Source organism: Bidens hawaiensis, unplaced genomic scaffold (genome assembly GCF_021521415.1).
Source record: "Bidens hawaiensis isolate Kalapana, Puna unplaced genomic scaffold, B.hawaiensis_p1.1 tig00028801_1, whole genome shotgun sequence".
NCBI lineage: Eukaryota > Viridiplantae > Streptophyta > Magnoliopsida > Asterales > Asteraceae > Bidens > Bidens hawaiensis.
Window position 1 is genome coordinate 279,375 of NW_027494730.1, and position 24,894 is coordinate 304,268.

The following is a 24,894-nucleotide window of genomic DNA, read 5'->3' on the forward strand; positions in this document are numbered from 1 at the left end:
AGATGAAGACCTTACGCGCAGTATGCCAGCTGTTCCCGCAGGGAAAGCCTCCTAATGGTGAAGTACCCCGCCTGTTCCCGCAGCTGCGGATACAAGCCATCAGGGAAGGCTACCCGCACTAATAGCAAGGCTACACTCACAAGGCACTAACTCTTGATACTTCAGTAATGTCACCTGAAGGAATGAGCAATGCGGGAATACTCCCACCCAAATGAGCCAGTCCGTATGCTTCTGGAAGATCTTTTGTACTATACCTGCCAAGGTATGGACAGAATAGACAATATCTGACCAAAGCAGCCCATGAACCAATCACAGGGTGACAGCTCACCGACAACAGTACGAGGAGGAGCACCCTCTAGTACTGTTTGTCACTATTAGCCGCTGCCTACTCACCAACCCTCACTGTGGGACGTGCGTAGCCTACAGTTGGTGGAACAGTGCATAGCCGGCAGTAAAGGAACAGTATACAGCCGGCCTTGTCACTATCAGCCGCAGCCTATCCACCAATCAGCATGGCTCGTGCGTAGCCCACTGTTGGTAGAACAGGAATACTATTCAGCCGGCTGTACCTTCTTGGAAACCTACCTTCGGCTATAAATACTCCAACACCTTGGAATGGTAAGGAGAGGAGGAGATATCTCATTATCTTATCTTCTCTAGCAATCTCTTAATATACACTTATATTCAGAGCAATCTAGTCTGATTCTCACACCGGAGGGTGGTCACAAGGAGGAACCCCCCCTTCTCAGTGACGAGCTTACGGTGTCTGTTTTGCAGGTCACCTGAAGAACAACTTTCTTTGCTGGACCTCATCCTCGTGGGAAACATCTATTTAACCCCCAGATTATCCATAATCTGCCCGGGGTCGATTAGTGTTTCTTCATTGGCGCCATCCGTGCATAAAAGCTAGAACTAATTCTTAGTTTTTTCAAAATTTATGAAGAAATGGTTAACGTTACTCCGGTCCTAAGGCCAGTAAGTGACCAAGAAACCCCGGTAACCACAACCCCAGCAACTGGGGGGAACACCGGCGGTTATACAAATTTTACGAACACTACCCCGGTTACCCAAGCTGGGACAAGTGCAGTAAACAATATTTCACTGGGGTTCACTGATGCCCAATTGGAGAAACGGGCGAGGCTCCCTCGCCAAACACTCGATCAAGTTAAGGAATGGGCCGAAGCACGTCAGAAAGAGTTCCAAGCTGAGTTGGATGAACGCTTGCGTTCACTTCAACAGGCTGACGAATTCGGCAGTACTCGCCAACATCTCAACATGAACAGTGAGTGCGAGTACTCGGACGATGAGCGGGAAGAATCCGATACCGACGCAAACCCTCGCCATAAGGCGAAAGGGAAGCGTAAGGAAACGGACTTCCAACCGACAAGGAATTTTGGAGAAACCTTTAAACCAACGAACGCGGGGAGAAACCCACGTGACTTCTCCAAAACCTTTAGACCAACTGCTGCAAATGCAGGAAAGTCCAAGTTTGCAAGGGACATTGCGGAAGCAATCGCCCCAAGAAGTGCCAAACAGATGTCCAACATCGGCACTTATGATGGTCTATCCGACCCAGACGATCACTTGAACAGATTCATTGCGGGGGCAACCGTCAGCAACTGGACGGAACCCACGTGGTGTTATATGTTCCAGATGACACTGGTTGGAGCGGCCAGGGCATGGTTCGATCGTTTACCGGTCCACCACATCTATGATTGGGCGGACTTTCAGAACAAGTTCAGCCAACAGAGGAAATATACTAAAGAACAGTGGACGATCCTCAACTGCGTTAGAGAGGAGGATGAATCTTCACTAGACTTCATCACTCGCTTCAACTCCAAAAAGCTGAGTCTGGGCAACATAAGTGAAGATCTTGTTCGCGCCGCTTTCATCCAGGGCGCCGAATACCCAGAGCTTATCCGCACGTTGACGGGTAAGGACGGCATGCCATCCACATGGGATGCCATCATGACGGCGGCCAAGCGCTTTGCCGAGACAGAGAAGCAACTGGGTAGGGATCTTCCCCAGAGTACACACCTCTACACGCAGAGGACCAGAGAAAACAATGTTCGGATCGCCCGGCAGAACAAAAAGAGGAAGCTAGGTATTTGGCAGTCAAGGGTAAACTTTGACACCTCACCCAGCTCTCGCCCTCTTGTTGGCGGAAGGGATAATACACACCCTTCAAGCCGAAAACACCGGTGGACGCCACTCACCAAAAGCGTCACGGAGATATTTGCCACCGAAAAACTACCATGGCCAAAAGCTCCAATCATCCGGCAGCGACCTAATGCGGATCAAAGCAAATCCTGTGACTTCCACGGGACAAAGGGTCATAGTACGGAGGAGTGTACATCCTTGAAGGATATTGTTGAAACATTCGTCAAGGATGGAAGACTTGCACACCTTGTGGCATCAATCAAGAAGGGTGGAAGGAATGATAACCGGTACAGAGGCAACGGACGAAAGCCCGTTGACATCAGCATCAACATGGTTCATGGCAACATCAGAGGAAGAAAAAGGCGAACGACAGAACCATGCGCGTGGAAGGAAGCTGAGGTGCGCTTCCCGCGAGTGCCAGGAGGACCTAGCAAAGAAGGCCCTATCGTCATCAAAAGCCAGCTGGGGCACTACATCACTTCCCGCACTCTTGCTGACAACGGCGCCTCGTCAACGGTGATGTACAGGCAGTTCTTCGACAAGTTAGATGACGAAGACAAGGAACGCCTGGAAACGATCTACGCCTCGATGGAAGGGTTCGACGGCAGCACAAACACCCCCCTGGGTATCCTATCTTTCCCCGTCACTCTTACGGACGGGAAACACTCCCGCACAGAAGATGTGGACTTTGTCGTGATGAGGAAGCCACACCACACATACGACATTCTCTTCGGGAGAGACGGGATGGCAAGATTCAACGCCGTGGTATCGTCAGTCCACGGCATGATGGGATGGCCAACAGCTGAGGGTGTAGCGATGATCACCGGCATTCCCCAGGTATGCATCGCATCTGTCTCATCTAAACCCAAACCCAAAGATGGCTAAACCAACCATCACCGAACCGGAAAGATGGGCCTTCAATGGCAAATACCCTGACCAGGCCGTTACCATTGGCCCAACAGTCGTTGATCCCACGCGCACCTTACTCAAATGCTTACTACAGAAAAACGCTGACATCTTCGCGTGGACACCAGCTGACATGACTGGCGTACCCCGAAGTAAGGCAGAGCATAAGCTCAAGTGCGACCCAGCTGTTACGCCAGTCGTACAAAAGCGCAGAGTAATGGGGCCAGAACAAACTAACGCGTGTAGAACCCAAGTCAAGGAACTCCTTGACGCAGGCATCGTACGCGTTAGCAGATATCAAACATGGGTTGCAAATCCCGTTATGGTACCGAAGAATAACAAACAATGGCGCATGTGCATAGATTTCAAGGATTTAAACAAAGCATACCCCAAAGATTGTTATCCGTTACCCGAAATTGATCTTATGGTGGATTCGTTAGCACCATTTCGCCTTAAATGCTTCCTGGATGCGTATAAGGGGTACCATCAAATCCACATGGCCGTTGATGATCAGGACAAAACCGCTTTTCGGACGCCCGATGGCACATTTTGTTACCAAATGATGCCATTTGGACTTAAGAATGCCGGGTCCACATACCAACGCCTGATGGACAACCAGTTTCATGCCCAAATTGGGAGGAACTTGGAAGTCTACATGGATGACTTGGTTATCAAAAGCCCTGACGCAGAAGCGATGTTGAAAGACATCGAAGAAACTTTCAACACGCTCAAGAAGATAAACATGAAGCTCAACCCGAGCAAGTGTTCCTTTGGGATGGAAGAAGGGAAGTTCTTAGGGGTCATCGTCACTAAAGATGGCTTCAGAGCGAGCCATTATCAAAATGGAATCACCTACTACCATCAAACAGGCTCAGACACTGAATGGACGACTAGTTGCACTTAATCGCTTTTTGGCAAACCACGCGGATAAGTCATTTCCTTTCGTGTCAACATTGAGAAACTGTTTAAAGAAAACGCACTTCCGCTGGACACCAGAAGCGGAAGCAGCTTTTCAGGAGGTTCGGTCACGCTTGATCGAACTCCCAACGCTCACAGCACCAGAAGCAGGGGAGGAGTTAATCCTATACCTTTCTGCAACAGATAGAGCAACCGGGGCGGTCCTGGTAGTAGAACGGAAAGGCATCCAGATGCCAATCTATTATGTCAGCCGTATCCTAACAGACGTAGAAACCCGGTACTCTACCCTCGAAAAATTAGTCTTAGCACTTGTACACGCTTCACGCAGGTTAAAACGATATTTCCAGGGTCACCCAATCACCATTCTCACCAACTTCAAATTTGCAAACGTTCTACGCAAACCCGAGTTATCGGGACGCCTAGCCAAATGGGCAATTGAGTTGGGGGAATACGCGATAAAGTATAAGCCAAGACCAGCTATAAAAGGCCAGGTTTTGGCCGACTTTATTGCGGAAGTGCCTGCATCGCGGGAAAAAGAGTGCCAGGAAGAGGCTCAACCCTCTCCAGCACAGGACATCAATGATGTCTGGCGACTCTACACTGATGGAGCAGCCAGTAACGAGGGTTCAGGCGCAGGGTTGAAACTAACCAACCCAGCAGGCCAAGAATACACTTACGCTATTCGACTGGATTTTCCAAGTACGAATAACGAAGCCGAGTATGAAGCATTCTTGGCCGGGCTGAGAATTGCGCGTAAGATGGGAGTGAAATACTTGGAAGCCCACGTGGATTTCATGTTAGTAGCCAACCAAATAAACGGGACGTACACGGCCGTGAACGACACAATGGCCTTGTACCTCGCACAAGCAAAAACCCTTATGCGCGATTTTAACGATTGCAAAGTCATACACGTCAAGCGTAGCGAAAACAAATCTGCGGATGCGTTAAGCAAGCTTGCGTCATTAGCCTTCACCCACTTGGGAAAGGACATCCGCATTGAACTCCTCGGGGCACCTTCAGTCCCGCACAAGGAAATTTGTGTCATCCAAACCGGCACAGAAACGTGGATGACACCAATAATAAATTACCTTGCGGCGGGTATACTACCAGAGTAAAAAACACAGGCAAGAAAACTACGCTGTAAAGCACTGAATTATCAACTCATAGACGACATCCTTTACAGACGTAACTTTCTTGGCCCACTCTTAAGATGTGTGGACAACCAAGATGCTGACTACCTCCTAAGGGAAGTACACGAAGGCATCTGTGGAGTACACGCAGGTCCACGCGCTGTTGTAGCTAAGCTAAACAACGCGGGATACTTTTGGCCGGGAATGCATACGGATGCGCTGGCATACATCAGAAAGTGTAGGTCTTGCCAGCTCTACGCACCCAACACGCATCGCCCGAAGAATGAACTTGTTCCAGTCACCTCTTCATGGCCATTTCAGAAGTGGGCCATCGATGTGACAGGCCCATTTCCTACAGCAGCAGGAAACGTTCAGTTCCTAGTGGTAGCCATCGACTACTTCACCAAGTGGATAGAAGCAAAACCCTTAGCCCAAACAACCGCGAAACATATCAAAAAATTTATTTGGGAATTTATTATTTGTCGTTTTGGACTTCCACAGAATTTGGTGAGCGATAACGGCACCAACTTTGCTGACAAGAAGCTACAAAAGTGGCTGGAAGAACTTCAAATCACCCACACCTTTACCTCAGTGGCGCACCCGCAGGGTAATGGTGAGGTAGAAAGAGCAAATAAGAGCATCATCGAAGGCATAAAGAAAAGACTCTTGGAACACAGATCCGGCTGGGTGGACGAGCTTCCGCACGTCCTTTGGGTAAACAGAACGCTGAAAAAGGCCAGTACGGGAGAAACCCCGTTCAGCCTCACTTATGGCACTGAAGCCATGGTCCCGGTCGAAATTGGTTTACCCTCACCAAGGGTCTTGATTCAGCCAGAAGATAATAATGCGGAAAGACGGTTAGACCTTATGCTAACCGAGGAACGCAGAGACTTAGCCGCAGTGCGTGAAGAGAACTACAAGCGACAAATGCAAAAGTACTACAACACGCGGGTAAAACTCTGCAACTTCAATGTAGGAGACTACATACTGCGTAACAACGAGGCTTCGAACCAACAACGCCCAGAAAAACTGGCCCCGGTCTGGGAAGGGCCATACATTATCAAAGAAGTTCTGGGAAAGGGCGCATACCGGCTTGAAAGGCTCGATGGCACTCCCATCCCAAGAACATGGAATGGAGCTCAATTACGCAAATGTTACATGTAGATCAATTCCAAACTTGTAAAGAAAAGGCCTAGAGCCACTTCTAATGGAAATGATTCTCCTTTCACATTGTGTTGATAGCCTTACCTTTATACTTATGAACTTCCCACACTGATATGCCGGTATTCATCGCATAAATATGGGAAGAAGTAAGTCGTTACGTGTGGAAGGCGGCAAAACCCGCATAAACACATAAAACGGTAAAAATTTCAAAAGAAAAGATAAGGAAAACCTTCACGCAGGTCAGTTATAGGTAAAGTTTGGTCATCCCACTAAATGAAAGTGACGGTCCTACTCGCACAATCATGATAGAGGAAACTGAACATTAACCTATTAACAACCGCGCGTACAAAGGCTAACTTATTCAAAATACTTAGAAAATTTCTAAGGAAAAGATGAGGGAAACTTCCACGCAGGACAGATGTAAGTAAAGTTTAGCCATCCTACTAAGTGAAAGTGACGGTCATACCCGCACAATCACGAAAGAGGAAGCAAAACTTAAACTTATAATCTGCCACGTTAAAAAGTTAACTTATCCAAGTACTCAAGAAATTCCTAAGTTAAATCAAAATATGCGTGAAATAAACAAGGCAAGGCGTTGGCAAATAATCTTTATTCCATCGAAATTCAAATATTACAAGGATTGCTGGGTACATACCCGCATACAAGAGAATCTATACAAAAAGTAAAAATCTATCCTAACGGTAGGAAGGGATCTTCAGGTTCAAACTTCAGGACCACTCCCCCCAAACCCACTCGTTCCCGCACCATCAGTTGACGGTGGCGGTGCAAGGAAGGCTTTGAGAATAGCTAGCCCATCATCAGCGGCAGCAATTTCGTCCACCTTCTCCACCACCGCATGTGGGAAGCCAGCGTATTGGTTCACTGCTTGGTCGTAAGCATTGTCAGTATCTACGTTATATAGAGGGAAGTTAGAAGGCGGGATGCCCTTCTCAACATATCCCAGACCAAGCAGGAAACCTGCCTTCTCCACATCATCGTGAGAAGCGTTGAGGGCTGCACTCATAGCATCATCGTAAGATGTATCCGTGAAGACCCGATGCACAACCTACAAAAAAAAAAATAAATGTCAACTTTTCCAGGTATAAAGAAAAGCGTGAAGACATTATAAATATACATACCTGAGACAACGCTTCTCGAAGAAGCCATTCCTTGGTAACCAGAGCCTCCTGGAGGGCAACTTGAGCTTCATTACGGGAGCGTTCGGCTTCGTTCTTTGTAAGGTTGGCAAGCAACACATCTTTCGCTGCAGCCTCTTCGACGCCCTTTAGCTTACGCTCGGTATGCTCAAGCACCCCCCTCTGGTCCAGGATCTCTTGGAGTTTCTTGGCGTCTTCCATGGCCAAGGCATCATGAGCCTGCTGGAGAGCCTCTAATTTGGCTATAAGCTTCTCATTCTCCACGCGTAGAGGCTCCGCAACAGCTTCAGCCTTGACGGCCCTCTCAGTTGCATTCCGTGCGGTTTCCTTAGCTAACCGAAGCTGTTCGTTAACAGCTTGGGCAGCCTTGGAACGGGCCTCAAGCCGGGCCTGAACGTCAACCTCGAGGGCCTTGAACGCCTTCTCCCTCTCCGCAGAAGTGGCGGAGAGTCTCCTGTTCTCCTCCCGGATGGCCCGCGCCTGAGCAACCTCTTGCATACGCACCGCCTTTAATTTGTCATTTTCACGACAAAGCAGCTCGACGCGCGGCTGCATCCGGGCCAGGAGAATTCGAAGCTCCGTGCTAAGCCTACCCTCTTGGTAGCTAGCCATTGCTTCCCCCAACGCACCATTGGGAACTGCATGGCGCGCCCACTCCACGCAGTCCACAGACGTGCGAAGGGTTGTTACTCGGCGGATGTTCCATCGTGGAACATACACTTCATTGGAATCCGACACTGCAAAAAACAAAAATCAGTTAGGAAAAGATGATATATAAAAAAAAAAAAAAAAAAAACAGCCAAAAGAACCCTACGCACCTGTAGGGTCGACAACAGGCCGATAGCCCCCAAACCCATCACCTGAACCTAAGGGAAATCCATCCAAGATGTCAGGCAGATGGGAAGGAGGCAGAGGTTGGCGAGAAGCCCCGTATGTACCTGAAGAGCCGGCCGTACTCGCCGGTGTTGGAGGAGGCATAGTGGAGGCCGCCGCGGTGGAAACCAATGGAGGTGAACTCACCGGAGGTGAACTCACAACCGTGACCGCGGCGGCAGAAGATCCCGCAGAAGGAACCACCGCCGGCTCAGTGAAGGATGCCGTAAAAATGGCACTCACAGCCGGCGGGGATGAAGTTACGAGTGGAGCAGTTGCCTCAACAAGGTGAGCAACTGAACAAACACTCGAAGCAGGCGCAGCCGCCTGGGTCATCGCCTCGGGTAGGTTGACCAAACCTACCGTCATGGGTCCAGACGCACTCCTTCCCGCTCCACTCGGGAATGCGGTTGCATCCACGCCTGCACGAAGACAACATATTTAAATATAATGGCAGAAACATGAAGTTAAAATTATTAACTTTACACTTACGAGTCCTTTTGAGCTTGAAGGTGCGAACAGGCGGGGACGAACCCGATGGAGCCGGCCTCTTCACGCCGGTGACCGTCGTCGTCCGGGGCTGCTCGGAGGTGACAGCCGTCTGAACCTCCGGAACAGCGGTCTCACCACCAGGGTTCCCCGCCACCTCCTCACTTTCGGTCTCTGAGTTAGACCGATTCACCGGATCGGCAGTAGAGGCAACTGTCGCCTTGCCCTTCCCGCCGGCAGCCTTCTTCTTCCTCGCCAACAAAGGACCATCTGCGGATTCCTCATCAGAAGATGACAGAATTAGAGGAATTCCCGCAGAGGTTTCAGCATTCACAGGGCGAGGGTTAAAAAGTTCTTTACCTGGCCGCCTGGCGCTTAGGATCTCGTGGCCTGGCGGGTAGACCTCCACAAACCGATCCGCCGTTTGCTCAAGGATGGGCAACTCGTTCTCATCTAGAGCACGAGTACCCATCCGAGCGGGACCATCAGCCTCCCGCGGGTGCAGGAGCGACTGCAAGTCATTCCCTTCTGAAATAAAAGAAGAAACAGTTAGAAGAAAAACCTAAATCAACAAAGAAGACAAAGCATACCGTAAGGGACAGAATTCAAACCGTATTCTAGGACGATGGGAATCTGTGACGCCTCCTTCCACACCCGGCTCATCCCGAGCATCACCATCCCGGACTCCGCAAAGCGGTAAACCGGGGACTGGATCCGGGAAACCGTGGAGAACCATTCCGCCTCCTGGTAATTCAAGGCGGGAAGGTTCGGGAGCGCGCTCCCGTTTTTAAACGTCATCGCTATCGGGATGACGCGAGCGGAGATATAAAAAAACTCCCGCTTCCACGATCGAAGACTGCGCTCGGTTGCGCAAATCTTCAGACCCTTGATCCGGTTGACCAGGGTGTACCACCCTTGGATGCACCTCCTGGAGTAGAAGGTCATCAGGCGGTCGACATGGGGCTCCACACCCATAATGAGGCACACCCATTCGAAATGGCGGATCTTTGCGATCGCCATTGGGTGTACCTCCGTCAAGTGTACACCGTGCCTCTCCAGAACACGGTACACAAACTTCGTCAATGGGAACCTCAGATTCCCATAGACGAAGAATGCGGCGTACACCCCTATCTTGCCCTTGGGGGCATCGTACACCGTCTGATGAGGCTCCGGAAACTCAGGCTCGAAAGGCTCGAGCATGAACTTCCGGACGATGTACTGGTAGAGATCAGTAGGAAGAGCGCACTGCACTCACCAGCAGTGCTCTTGTCGTCCTTATCGGACGTCGACGTCGGGTTGTCGACGAGCATCTCAGACTCCTCGGCAGCGGCCTCAAAATCACGGGTACAAGACATGTTTTGGATGTAACAGAATGATTTCAGAAGAATGCTCGACGGAATAGTGAGTATTCACCGGAAATCGTTTACAAGAAGAAGAGAGAAGTGAAAGTGTAGATTACTGTGAACCCTCACCCCCTTTATATACTCATCGCAATAAATGCGATGAATTTAATGCGGAGGAGAGAGAAAAGAGCGGGTGCAATGAAAGTATGACACGTGGAAAAAGCAACCTGGCAACAGCTGTTGACGGGACGTGTGTCGTAAAAACCGCACCCACGCGCCCGAAAAATCGCGCCCACGCGCCTGAAAAAGCGCCTGGAATGACCATATACTGTCACGTCGTCATAACTTCCTGCACGTCCTGAAACTGTCAGAAGAAACCGTCAGACACTAACGTCCCTTCAACAGTTTCGACTGTTCTTATCCTTTCACCAACTCTTCGAATTTCAAAGAAATTCAAAAAGATTCAAATATTCAAAAAAAAGAGGGAATATATCCCCTTACCTGGGCAACCAAGTAACTATAAGACAGGTGCGGGTACAGTGTCAAGGTAAAACCCTTCACATACTTAGCACCCGCAGGGAATGGACGCCAAGAATACCTTGGAAGTAAACTAACTATAAGACGAGTGCGGGTACAGTGTCAAGGCGAAACCCTTCACATACTTAGCACTCGCAGGGAATTGAAACCAAGAAGGATCTTCTGGGCCATGCTCGCGGAAAGGGAAATAACATCCCCGCATAGCGGGATCGTTGACAATTTGTTTGAAGCTCCAAGATGGAAGTGGTTGTTTAACATAATTGATCACTATGTTAAAACTACCAAAACCTCATGGACTACACAAGTGAAACTCAACGCTCCTGACTTGCGAGGTTACAAACCTACCCGCATCATACCCAAAGATCAAGCAGAAAAGTCGGGAATTTCTGCGTGACATTAGGAAAACCGCGGGAAGAATCCCCACGGAAAACCTTAAAACCAAAAACCCTTTTCAAAACCCCTTGCTAAAGTCCAAAAGTTCACCTCACTTATTAATAATTCATGAGAAGAACATTGAACTGGGGGGACTTGAAGAGGTAGGTCCCAGCAGAGCCCAGTTGGACCCGCAAGACTCACCTTGAAGAGGGACGTCTGCGCAAGGACCAACTGCTTCCGCAGGACCCACCATGCTCAGAGATGAAGACCTTACGCGCAGTATGCCAGCTGTTCCCGCAGGGAAAGCCTCCCAATGGTGAAGTACCCCGCCTGTTCCCGCAGCTGCGGATACAAGCCATCAGGGAAGGCTACCCGCACTAATAGCAAGGCTACACGCACAAGGCACTAACTCTTGATACTTCAGTAATGTCACCTGAAGGAATGAGCAAGGCGGGAATACTCCCGCCCAAATGAGCCAGTCCGTATGCTTCTGGAAGATCTTTTGTACTATACCTGCCAAGGTATGGACAGAATAGACAAGATCTGACCAAAGCAGCCCATGAACCAATCACAGGGTGACAGCTCACCGACAACAGTACAAGAAGGAGCACCCTCTAGTACTGTTTGTCACTATTAGCCGCTGCCTACTCACCAACCCTCACTGTGGGACGTGCGTAGCCTACAGTTGGTGGAACAGTGCATAGCCGGCAGTAAAGGAACAGTATACAGCCGGCCTTGTCACTATCAGCCGCAGCCTATCCACCAATCAGCATGGCTCGTGCGTAGCCCACTGTTGGTAGAACAGGAATACTATTCAGCCGGCTGTACCTTCTTGGAAACCTACCTTCGGCTATAAATACTCCAACACCTTGGAATGGTAAGGAGAGGAGGAGATATCTCATTATCTTATCTTCTCTAGCAATCTCTTAATATACACTTATATTCAGAGCAATCTAGTCTGATTCTCACACCGGAGGGTGGTCACAAGGAACCCCCCTTCTCAGTGACGAGCTTACGGTGTCTGTTTTGCAGGTCACCTGAAGAACAACTTTCTTTGCTGGACCTCATCCTCATGGGAAACATCTATTTAACCCCAGATTATCCGTAATCTGCCCGGGGTCGATTAGTGTTTCTTCAGGTTGATTTTCAGTTTGTAATACCACCAAATATTTCTATTCTTTTTAGGACAGATCCAAATCACATGACCATACTCAATATCAACCCAACAGATAACTACACCAAACAAATCACATAACTTTTTGTTCAACTCTGACCAAGAAAAGACAAACCAAAAAAATAAGTGTTGACCAATATAAAGTCAAAATGACCAGACTACCCTTCACTACATGTAGCCAATCGTAGAGCCTATAACCAAACCAAACGTTTCAGTTTTTTCAAAACCGAAAGATTCTATATTGATTATAGATCAAACGTTTTTGTCATACCCACACGAAAGTAAATGTTTTTTTTCTTTATCAAATGAGCTGATGAATGAAGAGCGCGGCCTAAGCTACACAAGTAAAAGGGATGAATTCACATTTCCTGAAATTAAACTGCCATTTAATGCTTCAAACATTCAAATATCCACCCTTGCAGTTAAAAAACTTTCTAGACTACACGTTCAACTATCAGCCATTGTTGATATATCAAAAATACGCCGCAACTAAATAGTTTTAAGTTTAATAACTGAAAATCTAAATAATCCATTAGTCGGAGTAAGCTTACCTTAAAAAGAAGACATTTGTAGACAAACCATCTATAATATCCAACTCCTACCAAATCATTTAAATTGGGAAGCTGATGTATGATGCAGAATAATAATATCAAGTTAAATAAATACATAATTTATATATCACATGTAATAGACAACAATAATATTGCGCTTTGGTTACTTGTTTGTACAATAAAGTAGAAAATTTACCAATGAAACTTTGTTAGCATCATCAATAACAACGAAAGATAGCAAAATGGCAACAACTCCTGTAGCTCCATATGCTGTAACTGTTGGGCTGTTTTCAACTACATCCCACTATGTTCAACAAACCATCATCATGTGAGCGCACAAACAAAATTTACCAAAAGGTATGTGTAACAATCATACTTGGCTAAAGAAGTTTGTGCATTCTTGCTTCTCGTCTATCAGCTTTACACACAAATATCAACAAATCATATATGGCTTTCATTCTCTGCAATACACGTATGTTATTTAATCAAAGAATCAAGTATAACTATATCACAGATATAAGTAAACAACTCAAATTAAACAAAAAATTTCATAATAATACATGAATGCTAATTAATAAAAGAATCAAGTACAAACCTTTCATAAAAATAAGCATGACAACTCAAAGTATACTGCATAAACATTATTTCATTTTTCTTTATTAGACATTTCCTTAAAAAATTCTTTTTAGGGCCTATCTAGATTTCTCCTTAACATGAAGAAAAATGACCCACAGTCACACCTATGTTTCTTATTTTACCATATCAATTAGACATGTATTCTCAATTTCATGGGTCATATCTTTCTCCTACCTTAAGAGGCCCACAGTAACATAAATGATCTATTGGCATCATATAACTATAAAACAATAAAAATAAAAATAAATAAACGAACCATTCAAAATCACAATGGAAAACAAATGATATTAGTGTATTCAGTAAACCTGAGAACATTTGTTGCAATTTGCAAGCACATGTTCTTGATATGCCTTGTACTCTGGAATAGTACAAAAGAGGCCCACAGTAACATAAATGATCTATTGGCATCATTTGAAGGATTCGTTGGTCGTTCAAAAGAAAAAAACACAACACAGCTTAAACACAAAACTGCTTAATGACTTAATCCATGTCAATGTTTTAAAAACTGGTACGTCGGCCGATTGAATCGGTTATACCGGATTTTCGTACGACAACCGGTATTTATAGCCCGATACTTTTGGGCGGTTTGCTAGAATATCGTACCGTTGGTTTTTAATAAAATACAGGTTTAAACCTGCAAACTGATTTTAAATCCAAGAGATGTTTGATAATTTTTATGGCCCGTATTTTATAAACATGAATTTTAACATCGCGGATAAGATTGAAACGAGTAAATACAGTAAACGACGATTCGTTAATCAACCAATTTTGTATCATGCAAATTCAATGCTAGTTTATTTACATCTTTTGTAATTGATTAATTTCATATACAGAGTACAAATTCCTATCTAACTCGATCCAATGGCGAAGCTTGGACATACACGCCGAGGGGGCCGGACTCAAAATGTATAAAAAAATTCATAAACTAGAGTGGGGCGAGCTCAAAATTTCGGTAGGAAACAGGTCAATTTACACTATATATAAAATTTTTCGGGCGAAAAATGATAAAGTTACACTACCGAGCCAAAAAACGGAGGGGGTTGGGCTCAAAATTTCAGTCGAAAACAGGTAAATTTACACTATCGAGCGAAAAAAATGGAGGGGGCGCAACTAAGCCACGCCCTTGACTCGATCATTGTTCTGTATGATATGTGGTTAGTGTGATGCTTATTAATATACTTTCGGGTTATTTCTTGAGTTGAATTTATATTTATATGGGATTACAAGTAGACCATTTTAAAACTAAATCCGCTACAAGTAAAATACCAGTTTTTAAAACATTGATCGAAATTCGAAATCATTTTGTGTCACCGTATATCCGTGTCAAAAATTTTCAGCCCACAATATAGAATAATAAAAACTTAAGTGCTCATTTTATAAACCTCTTAAAACACCTTCACTCAACATAACAACACACACACATCAACGCCGACTCCATCACTGAACCAACACACGGCGGCGGCGGGCGGCGGCGGCGATTCCGGCACAACGTCACCGGCAACCACCGCACTGCACAAGTAATCTCATATCTTGAATATCTAACCTATTATTTCATTAATTACATATCAATTTCATATTAATTTCATTAGTTTCGTTACACGTAAACCCTAACTGTCTAATTAGAACTAAATTAGGTCTAATTTTTGTGTAATTTTGTTCTAATAGTTTACATTTTATGTTGATTCGTGTAATACTTTTGTATTGTTAGAACTGTTTTAGAAGCTGTTAATTAATTTCACATTATTAGTTATACGTAAACCCTAACTGTCTAATTACAACTAAATTATCTGTGCATTTTAGATACTACTGTTCGAGCTCGGCTCGCTTTGATTTATGAAGAGGTATGTACCCGCCTCAACATCGAGTGGGGCGGGTCAACCCACAAGATATATACAAGACATTAGAAATCAAAGATATTATCAAGGCACAAAGCCAAAACTTATGCTCAAGCATCACATGCTTGCACACATCACATATGCTCAAGCATCACATATGCTCACGCATCACATGTGCTCATGCATCACATATGCTCGCGCGTATCACATGCTCACGCATCATATATGCTTAGGCATATCACATCGTGCGTGGCGCATCCGCGCGCGGCGCATATCACATGCTCGCGCATCATACATGCCCACCCATATCACAGTTGCGCATGGCGCAGCTGCGCGTGGGGCATCCGCGCGTGACGCGTATTACATGCTTGTGCGTATCGCATCTGCGCATGAAATATCTGCGCGTGAGAATAAAGAGAAGACCTCGCGCATCCTCAGGATGGGCGCATATCACACATGCACATAGTCAACCTCGTCCTTATCCAAATCAGGATTAGGGCAACCTTGATTGTGCACGTCAGTCAACCTTCCAGAAGGCATCTTTTTAAGGAATAAGGATATGCTGATATTGACAGCTGCTAAATGAAAGGTGGACAGTTCAGCATGACTCATGGGTTACCACGTGATCATAACCAATGAAAAAGCACCAGGTGTCTCCAGGGACACGTGGCGCAAATCGATTGGAGGAGGCCAACAAAACCCTAATTTGGTCTCAGCTCAATCAGTGGAAACCCTAGCACTATAAATACATCATAACGTACACAGTTACAGACACATTGATTCACATTGAAGCATATTCAATTACATTCACTGACAGGCAGCCCTAGTCAGTTACTTTCTCATACACAGAGAGACAACCACATAATCATACAGAGTAACATACAGTATTCAGCTATTAAGCAATACTCTCCCAATTCCCTTACTCTCACATTATTATCTTCTCCTACACATACTTATTCTCACGCCGGAGGGTTACCCCAAGGAGGACCCCTCTGTCCCTTTCTGAGGGGTAAGTAACGGCGTTGTTCGTTTTGTAGGTGGAAGAACATTGATCCAGACGAACCATCGGTGAAATAGTATAATCACACCCGAGGAAAGTAGATCTGCTACCAGTGAGTAGATCCACGTTTCTTCATTGGCGCCATCCACTGTTACAAACGGCAATCAGATCTAATCAGATCTACAAAAAAATCAATCACCATGGTTTCTGGCGTTCATAACGTTGATCAAGTTCTGGAGGATATTGAACGTGGGGATGTTAATGAGGGACAGCAGTTCCTGAGGGGGCCGCGTAATTCTACGCGCCCCACCAGTAGCCGTCCCTTCATCACAACTCCTCACGGGCAGACTGAAACTCCTCCAGACGATCTCACGTTACAAAATCCTGCCGGCGCGAAACAGAAAGGACCAATGGGTCCAGAAGAGGAAACAAATGATCCGAATGAATGGCTCATAAACGAGCAGCGGCGTCTGATGGAAAAGTACAATGAAATGGTCAAACAGAAGAAGCATGCCGACCAAACACAAAGGCAAGCGTTTGATAAGCAGACGACAAAAAGGCCGCGCGCGCCGGAAGAAGGACATTTTGTTCACACTGCACAGACTGAGTTCAGTAATGAAGAAGTGCATAGCATGAGGAAGACACGGGATACTCATGCAGGAGGCTCACAGCTCCGCGCGCCTGTGAACATGGCGCCTGGAGCCAGAGCAGATCTGGATCTGCACATGCCGTACAGCCCACCGGTCAGAGGGCAAGTGGACGTAACCACACCCTACAGACCAGCCATCTTGGTAAAAAACTCAAAGTTTACTGCGCGCATCGCGCAGGCTCCCATCCAGCACAAGACCAAGATGCCAAGTGGTCTGGGCAAATATGATGGCACAACAGATCCAGATGACTTTTTGCAAGGTTTCTATAACACGGGAAACCTAGAGAGCTGGACGATGCCAACATGGTGTCATATGTTTGCTCGCTGCCTCACGGGCGCAGCGCGGATATGGTTCGAGAGCTTGCCGACTGGGCAAATTGATGGATTCGATGAACTATTAGAAAAGTTCCAAGCCCACTTTGTACAGCAGCGCAGGCACACGCGCGATCCTGATGACATCATGCACTGCGTACGCAGGAATGATGAAACGATTGAAGATTACATCACTCGTTTCAATCAGGAGTCCCTGGCAATCGGGGGTATAACTGAGCAGCTCCTGCGCGTGGCCTTTATACAAGGCGCGCGCAGTGATCAACTCCGCCGAGCTCTCGTAAGCAAAGATGGTATGCCCACCACTTGGGCAAAACTAATGGAAGCATCGCGAGTCTTCGCGAGAAATGAAAAATAGATTGCCCAAGATAGGGCAAGAGAAAGAGCGCATCAGGCTGAATCACCGCGCAGCAAAGAGAAGAGGGCCAAACAGAACTCTGTATGGTCCAGGTTGCAGCCAACAAGTTTTTCTTCCGCAGAAAAGCAAGCGCAACCAAGCTCACCCCAGCCCCAAAAAGATGTTCGTAGTCGCGGGGAGGGTGACAAGAGGGAGGGCGGCAGAGATCCTAGCAGACCTCTGCCAAGAATATGGACTTCCCTCACTAAAACACCTTCACAGGTGTTAAGTACTGAGAATGTCCAATTCAAGCCCCCCAAGCAACTACACTACAAGGGACCGCAAAACAGTGGCAAATATTGTGAATTTCACAAGTCCCCGGGCCACAACACCGACGCATGCCATCATTTAAAGGATGCGATCGAGAAGGATGTAAAGTCAGGCAGGCTGGCTCACTTGGTCAAAAACCCAAGAATAGAAGATGAGCAACCAGAAGGAGCCTCTGCCAGCAAGAAATACAAAAGAATCTGTGTGGCTGAGGGGGGACGACAAGGGCAGACGTCAAAAAAGAGAAGCGCGCAAATCAACGGAGATTGGCGCGAGCAGCAAGTTATCTTCCCAAGAATCAGGGGAGGCCCTTCAATAAGCAGCCCTCTCGTCATCACCACACACATTGCTCATTACGAAGTGTCAAAAGTCCTGGTGGACACTGGAAGTGAATCTGACATTATGTATGAGCAGTGTTTCAGAAAGTTAGACCCGGCAGACCAAGCGCGGCTCGAAATTGTGAACGCACCAATCTGTGGTGTTTCAAATGAAATCATCCATCCCCTTGGTCAGATTCAGTTTGAACTAACTATGGGGGATGATGAGCACAAGCGAGCCGAAGTTGTCAACTTCTTGGTCTTGCCCACCACGTCATGCCACAATATGATCCTGGGTAGGGGAACGATTGCCCAATTTAATGCTGTACCGTCGCCAGCGCACGGCGCATTGGGGTTCCCGACACCAACAGGCGTAACATTTGTTTATCGCGATCACTTGTGCGCAGTGACAAGTACGCCGCGGGAAGGGAGAATGAAACTTCCAATGGCGGACAATGCGCCAGAGAAATGGATTTTAAACCCAAAATTCCCAGAGCAAACGGTCACGATTGGCGCTACCATTTCAGACGAAACGAGATTGAGAATGAAAAAGTTGCTCACAAAATACACGTCAGTCTTCGCGTGGCAACACTCCGATATGACTGGGGTCGAGACTTGGCGCAACTTTCTCTTAACACGTTCAAGTCGGTGGAGCCAATTGCTCAGAAAAAGAGAATCATGGGGGATGAAAAGGCGAGGGCCATGAATGAGCAAGTTGAGGACCTGTTGCGCGCAAACATCATCCGCCCGATCCGATACCAGACGTGGGTAGCCAATCCTGTGATGGTAAAGAAAAGCAACGGGTCATGGAGGATGTGTATTGACTTCAAGGACCTCAACAAAGCATGTCCGAAAGACTGTTACCCCCTCCCAAACATCGACGCAAAGGTGGACTCCGTGGCGCCATTCAAGCTCAAATGTTTCCTGGATGCCTACAAAGGCTATCACCAGATTCAAATGGCACCACAAGACGAAGACAAGACTGCCTTCAGAACCGACAAGGGTGTTTTCTGTTACACAAAAATGCCCTTTGGTTTAAAGAATGCAGGCGCCACCTATCAGAGACTTATGGATTCGGTTTTCAATGAACAAATTGGAAGAAATCTGGAAGTCTACGTTGATGATTTGGTGATCAAGAGCAGGGAGGAGAGACAAATGCTCAAAGACATCGAGGAAACTCTTCAGCGCCTAACGGAAGTTAACATGAAGCTCAACCCGAGCAAATGTACTTTCGGCGTGGAAGAGGGGAAATTTCTTGGTGTAATGGTCACTAAGGATGGTTTCGAGGTGAACCCTGAAAAGGTGGAAGCCATCCTTGACATGCCTTCACCATCCACCATGAAAGAGGTTCAGAAGCTGAATGGTAGATTGGTGTCAATCAACAGGTTCCTAGCGAACCACGCCAGCAAATCTACTCCATTCGTTAACACTTTGAGGAACTGCTTGAAGAAGAGCCAATTCAAGTGGACGCCTGAGGCTGAGCAAGCTTTCAGTGAGATAAAAGAATGTCTCATAAAGCTGCCCGCGCTCACAGCTCCACTTCCTGGCGAAACCCTAACATTGTACTTGTCAGCTGGAGACCGCGCCATCGGCGCAGTATTATTGGTGGATCGCAAGGGGATCCAAACGCCAATATACTATGTGAGTCGGGTGCTGACAGACCCTGATACGCGCTATTCCATCATGGAAAGGTTAGTTTTGTCACTAACACACGCGTCGCGCAAACTTCATAGATACTTCAATGGTCATCCTATTGAAGTTCTGACTGGTTACAACATCCAGCAAGTCTTGCGACGCCCAGCGCTCTCCGGAAGGCTGACAAAGTGGGCGCTGGAATTAGGTGAACACACGATCACCTATAAGCCCCGTCCAGCAATAAAACGTCAAGTTCTGGCGGATTTCATCACGGAAATCCCAGAGGGAAAGATTGAATAAGCTCAGCGCGAGGTAGATCCTCCGCGAGCAAATGATGAAGAAGATGTTTGGAGGCTATTCACTGATGGAGCCTCCAACAGCGAAGGATCCGGCGCGGGCCTCAAACTGGTGGACCCTGATAATCATGAATATACTTATGCTATTAGGTTGGACTTCAAGAGTACCAACAATGAGGCTGAATATGAAGCCCTGCTGGCTGGTCTGCGCATTGCGCGCAAGTTTGGAGTTAAGAAGCTAGAGGCCCATGTTGATTCGTACTTGGTAGCAGCACAAGTCAGTGGCCTTTATGATGCCAAGGAGAACACCATGCCTCTATATCTAGAGCAGGCGAAAAAGCTCACTGAGCAATTTGACAGCTTCAGAATCATTCATATTCCGCGCAGTGAAAACAAATCTGCAGATGCGCTGAGTAAGATGGCATCAACCAGTTTTGATCACTTTGGCAAAGATGTCAGTGTAGAAGTAATGAGCAACCCGTCGGTGGTGGCGAAGTCTGTCTTGGTAACCCATACAACCCCTTCATCATGGATAACTCCAATAATGGAATTCTTGAAGGAGGGAAAGGTACCAGATGATCACGCACAAGCGAGGAAGATAAGACACAAGGCGCAGAACTATGAACTGCTTGACGATACATTATATCGACGCTCTTATCTTGGGCCGCTCATGAAATGCTTGGATGCTGAGGAAGCAAGCTATGTGATCAGAGAGATACACGAAGGAATCTGTGGAATTCATGCTGGCCCGCGCATGGTGGTTGCCAAGGCAATGAGCGCAGGCTACTATTGGCCAGGCATGTACTTGGACGCTTTAAAAGAGATCCAAAAGTGCAAAGCATGTCAGAGCTATGCGCCAAACACCATGCGGCCAAAGAACAACTTGATTCCGGTAACCTCAGCATGGCCTTTCCACAAATGGGCAATCGACATTGTGGGTCCCCTACCGCAGGCGCCTGGGCGAGTAAAATTTTTGGTTGTGGCAGTAGACTATTTTACAAAATGGGTTGAAGCCAAGCCACTAGCAAAAATAACAGCCGAAGCAATGAAGCAGTTTATCTGGAGCCACATCATATGCCGTTTTGGCTTGCCCATGGAAATTGTTAGCGATAATGGCAAGCAATTCACTGACAAGAAGATTTCCAGCTGGCTCAAAGAATTGCGCATTAACCAAATTTTCACTTCAGTCTATCACCCTCAGGGGAATGGACAAGTGGAACGCGCAAATCAAAGTTTGTTAAATGGGCTGAAGAAAAGGTTGGAGGGAGAATCCCATTCTTGGGTCGAAGAGTTACCTAATGTCCTGTGGGCGCACAGGACATTAAGCAAAACTAGCAATGGCGAATCCCCGTTTAGCCTAACCTATGGGACAGAGGCTATGATCCCAGCAGAAATTGGATGCCCATCCCATAGGGTACTCATGATGAGCAAGACTGATAACGAGCGCGAAAGAAGATTGGACCTCAACTTGCTTGAAGGGCGCAGAGAAGCGGCTATCATCAATGAAGCCAAATACAAGAAAAAGCTGGAAAAATATTATAATCAGCGCGTTAAAGAATGCCACTTCAAGAAAAATGATTTTGTCCTTCGAAACAATGAAGCTAGCCGCGCTGTACCCCCAGGAAAAATGTCCCCCAATTGGGAGGGACCTTATCAAATCTCAGAAGAATTGGGGAAAGGCGCGTATGCTTTAAAAGATTTGAATGGAAAAAAGATACCGCGCGCATGGAATGCAGCACAGCTTAGAAAATGCTTCATGTAAAAATTTAAATATGTAATCAAGGCCTTTAAGCCATCATGAATGATGATTCGCGCTATCTTTCAATATTTGTTCTATTACCTTTGCATACATGTTTCACACTTCCTTTATTAATTTGGAGCAATATGACAACACTATATTGACTTCAAACCAAAATAAAACGAAGTAAAACATACATGCGCGAGCCTTAGCTCAAACACGTTAACGAGTCTTAACTCTAAAAACGTCAGGGCCTTAGCTCAAAACACTCACAAACATCCATCTTACATCCCGCGCAGCCTGATCATAAAAATCCCTAAACACAACTAAGGCAAAGTACATGCCAAATCATAGTTGTTGAGGTCTCAGGTCGAGGTCGCGCACGGAATAATAGTGGATATCTGAGTAACACATGCTGACATGTAATGGCTAAAACTCATAATTCCATATAAAAAACGCGCGACAACGAGGCGCAAAAAAGGAATTGTGAAAAGTCATCGCGCGTGTCAGCATAAACAAGATACTGCGAAACCACTTACAAAATAGGACTATGGTTAAGTGAATAATTTCCTTACAACCTTGTTCTTATTTTAACGTGCAAGCATATCTTATATCTATACAAGCAAACATGAAGAGATGAATGGAAATGCGCAAGATGTGAAAAAGGGAAAACAAATTTCATTCCATAGCGTTGAAATTTACAAGTATGATGAGTTACAAATTACAAGTATAAAAAAAAATATATATATATATATATAAAATTTGATGAAGGGCTTCTCAAGTCTCCACGTCGACGTCAGCCGCTTCATCACCCTCATCATCTCCCGCAGCATCTGGCGCGGCCTGCTCCTCATCTCCGAACTGACCATAGTCAAGTTCTTCCTCCTCATTGGAGTCTTCTATCACGACGGTGTCAGGAGCAGATTCTTTCGCAGCGCCAGAGCCGCTGGCAGGGGCAACATCCCCCGCGCCACCATCATCGCTACCAGCCCTCTCGCATTCATCGAGCAACTTCTTTAGCGCGCCGAGGTCGGGCTGGTCAGCAAGCGCAGCTATCTGCAAATCATTAGAAAAGTATTGAGTACAAAACACTTGGAAAATTAATCAAGTAAAACTCATTAAGGTCAAGGTACCTGCATAAGGATGGGGATGGGAGTATTCATATACTTCTCCCCCACCGCGGCCATGTCCGCGCAGGCCGCGTCGCTCTTGTAAGGGTACTCGGATGGGTTCTTCTTCAACATGCCATATTCATACCCATCCGTAAACCCTTCAGCTCGACCCACCAAGCGCGCGGCAGCATTGCAGTCCATCACAAGGGCCTGAAACTCGGCAGAATATTTCATCGCCAAAGCGCAACGAGTCATGCCCTGTGACACCAGCCATTGGCGATCCTGCGCGAGGCCAGCAACAGACGTCTCGAGGGCAGGAACCTGGGAGTTTAATAACTCAACAGTTTCCTTGGTCTTTTTTAGCTCCTCTTTATCAGACGCTGCTGCCGCCAAAATTTTTTCTTTCTCCGCCTGCGCAGCATCAAGTGCTTCCTGGCTGGACGCTGCCGTCGCCAAGGCCTCATCTCTATCGGCCTGCGCGGCCGCCAACTCCTTCTTCAGGCGCGCAACCTCACTCTCCAGTGATGATTTCTCAGGGATACTCTGGACGATAGCTTGGTCACGCGCCTCCGCCTGCTGTTCCAAGACACGCACTCTCCGCGCGTACTTGGCAACTTCGGCCTCTGCCACCTGCTGCTTCTCCCGCGCAGCTTGGAGCTCATGCCCGCGCTTAATAAAAGCGGTGTTGGCACTTGCTCGGTTTTCGCTGAGCGACGCCTGGAGTTTCTCAGCTCGTGCGCGAGCATCAGAAAGGTTCCAGGCGGCCACCTTAGCCTCTTGCTGGGCTGCCACAAGAGCATCGCGTACTTTAATATAATCACGATGAAGCTCTTGGGAGGCAGCAAAGAAAGCCGACCCAGCGAAAATGTGGTCATTCAGCAAGTCCGCGCGGGTGCGCTCCTCCTGATACCTCCTTTCAGTAGGAGGCACGGCATGAGCCCAGAAGTCCTCGCATACACCCATGGATTGGAAGGAACTGCCTTCATTAATATTCCATCTCGGGCGGTAAACGTGGTCACCTTCCTGCAAAACACAAGAAATGTTCTAAGTCATAAAACATACTTATATGGAGGTACGCGCAGCGGAGCAACAAATTAAAACATACCTGCGGGGATGAAGCAGAAAAGTCAGCGCCAGCCCCACCTGAAGTCTGCGCTGCGAAGTCTTGTGGCATCGCAGGGCTGGCGCGGTCTCCCAAGGAGTCCTCAGCTTGAGCCCCCTCATCCTCCTCATCTTCTTCAATAGGCCTCTTCTCCTGCGACCTGGAGGGCTCCAAACCAGTTACGCGGGGAGGGCTGTGTGTAGGAGGAGGCGAGGGAGGTCTCGGCGTCGCCATTTCGGCGCGCAATACGGCTTCCTGCTCCTTTGTAATCCCAATAAGGGGAGACTCAGCACTAGCAGGAGCAGGAGCAGAACCAGCGGCGCCGGCAACGGCGCCAGGAGTGTCGCCAGCAACTTGTACGCCAGCTACAACTCCTATGAACAAATCAACAAGGAAAATTGGTTTATGACTGGATCCAAAAGAAAAAATTCAGAAGACAAATGTGCAAAACATACCTTGGCGCAATTCTGTTCGCGCGGCGAACATCGCCATAAAGTTCATTCTACCCTTTTCAGAGGGTAGAACAGGGGACTTCGAAGCAGCCCCCGGCGCAGCCTCAGGAACTTGTGGCGCCTGCGGCTGATCTGCGACCGTCGCCGGTCCTGCAAACATTCAAAGGAGCAAAGGTTTAATAATAATTCAATCAGATGAAGATAAGCAAAGTATACCTGTCGCATGCGCGCCACTGCTTCTCTCTTCAGCCGCGCGAACGGAGGAGGTGACGCCACCATACCTCAAGTGGACAGGAGGTCTGCCCACTTTCACAGGCAGGGAAGCTAAAGAAACCTTGGTGGTAAACACCT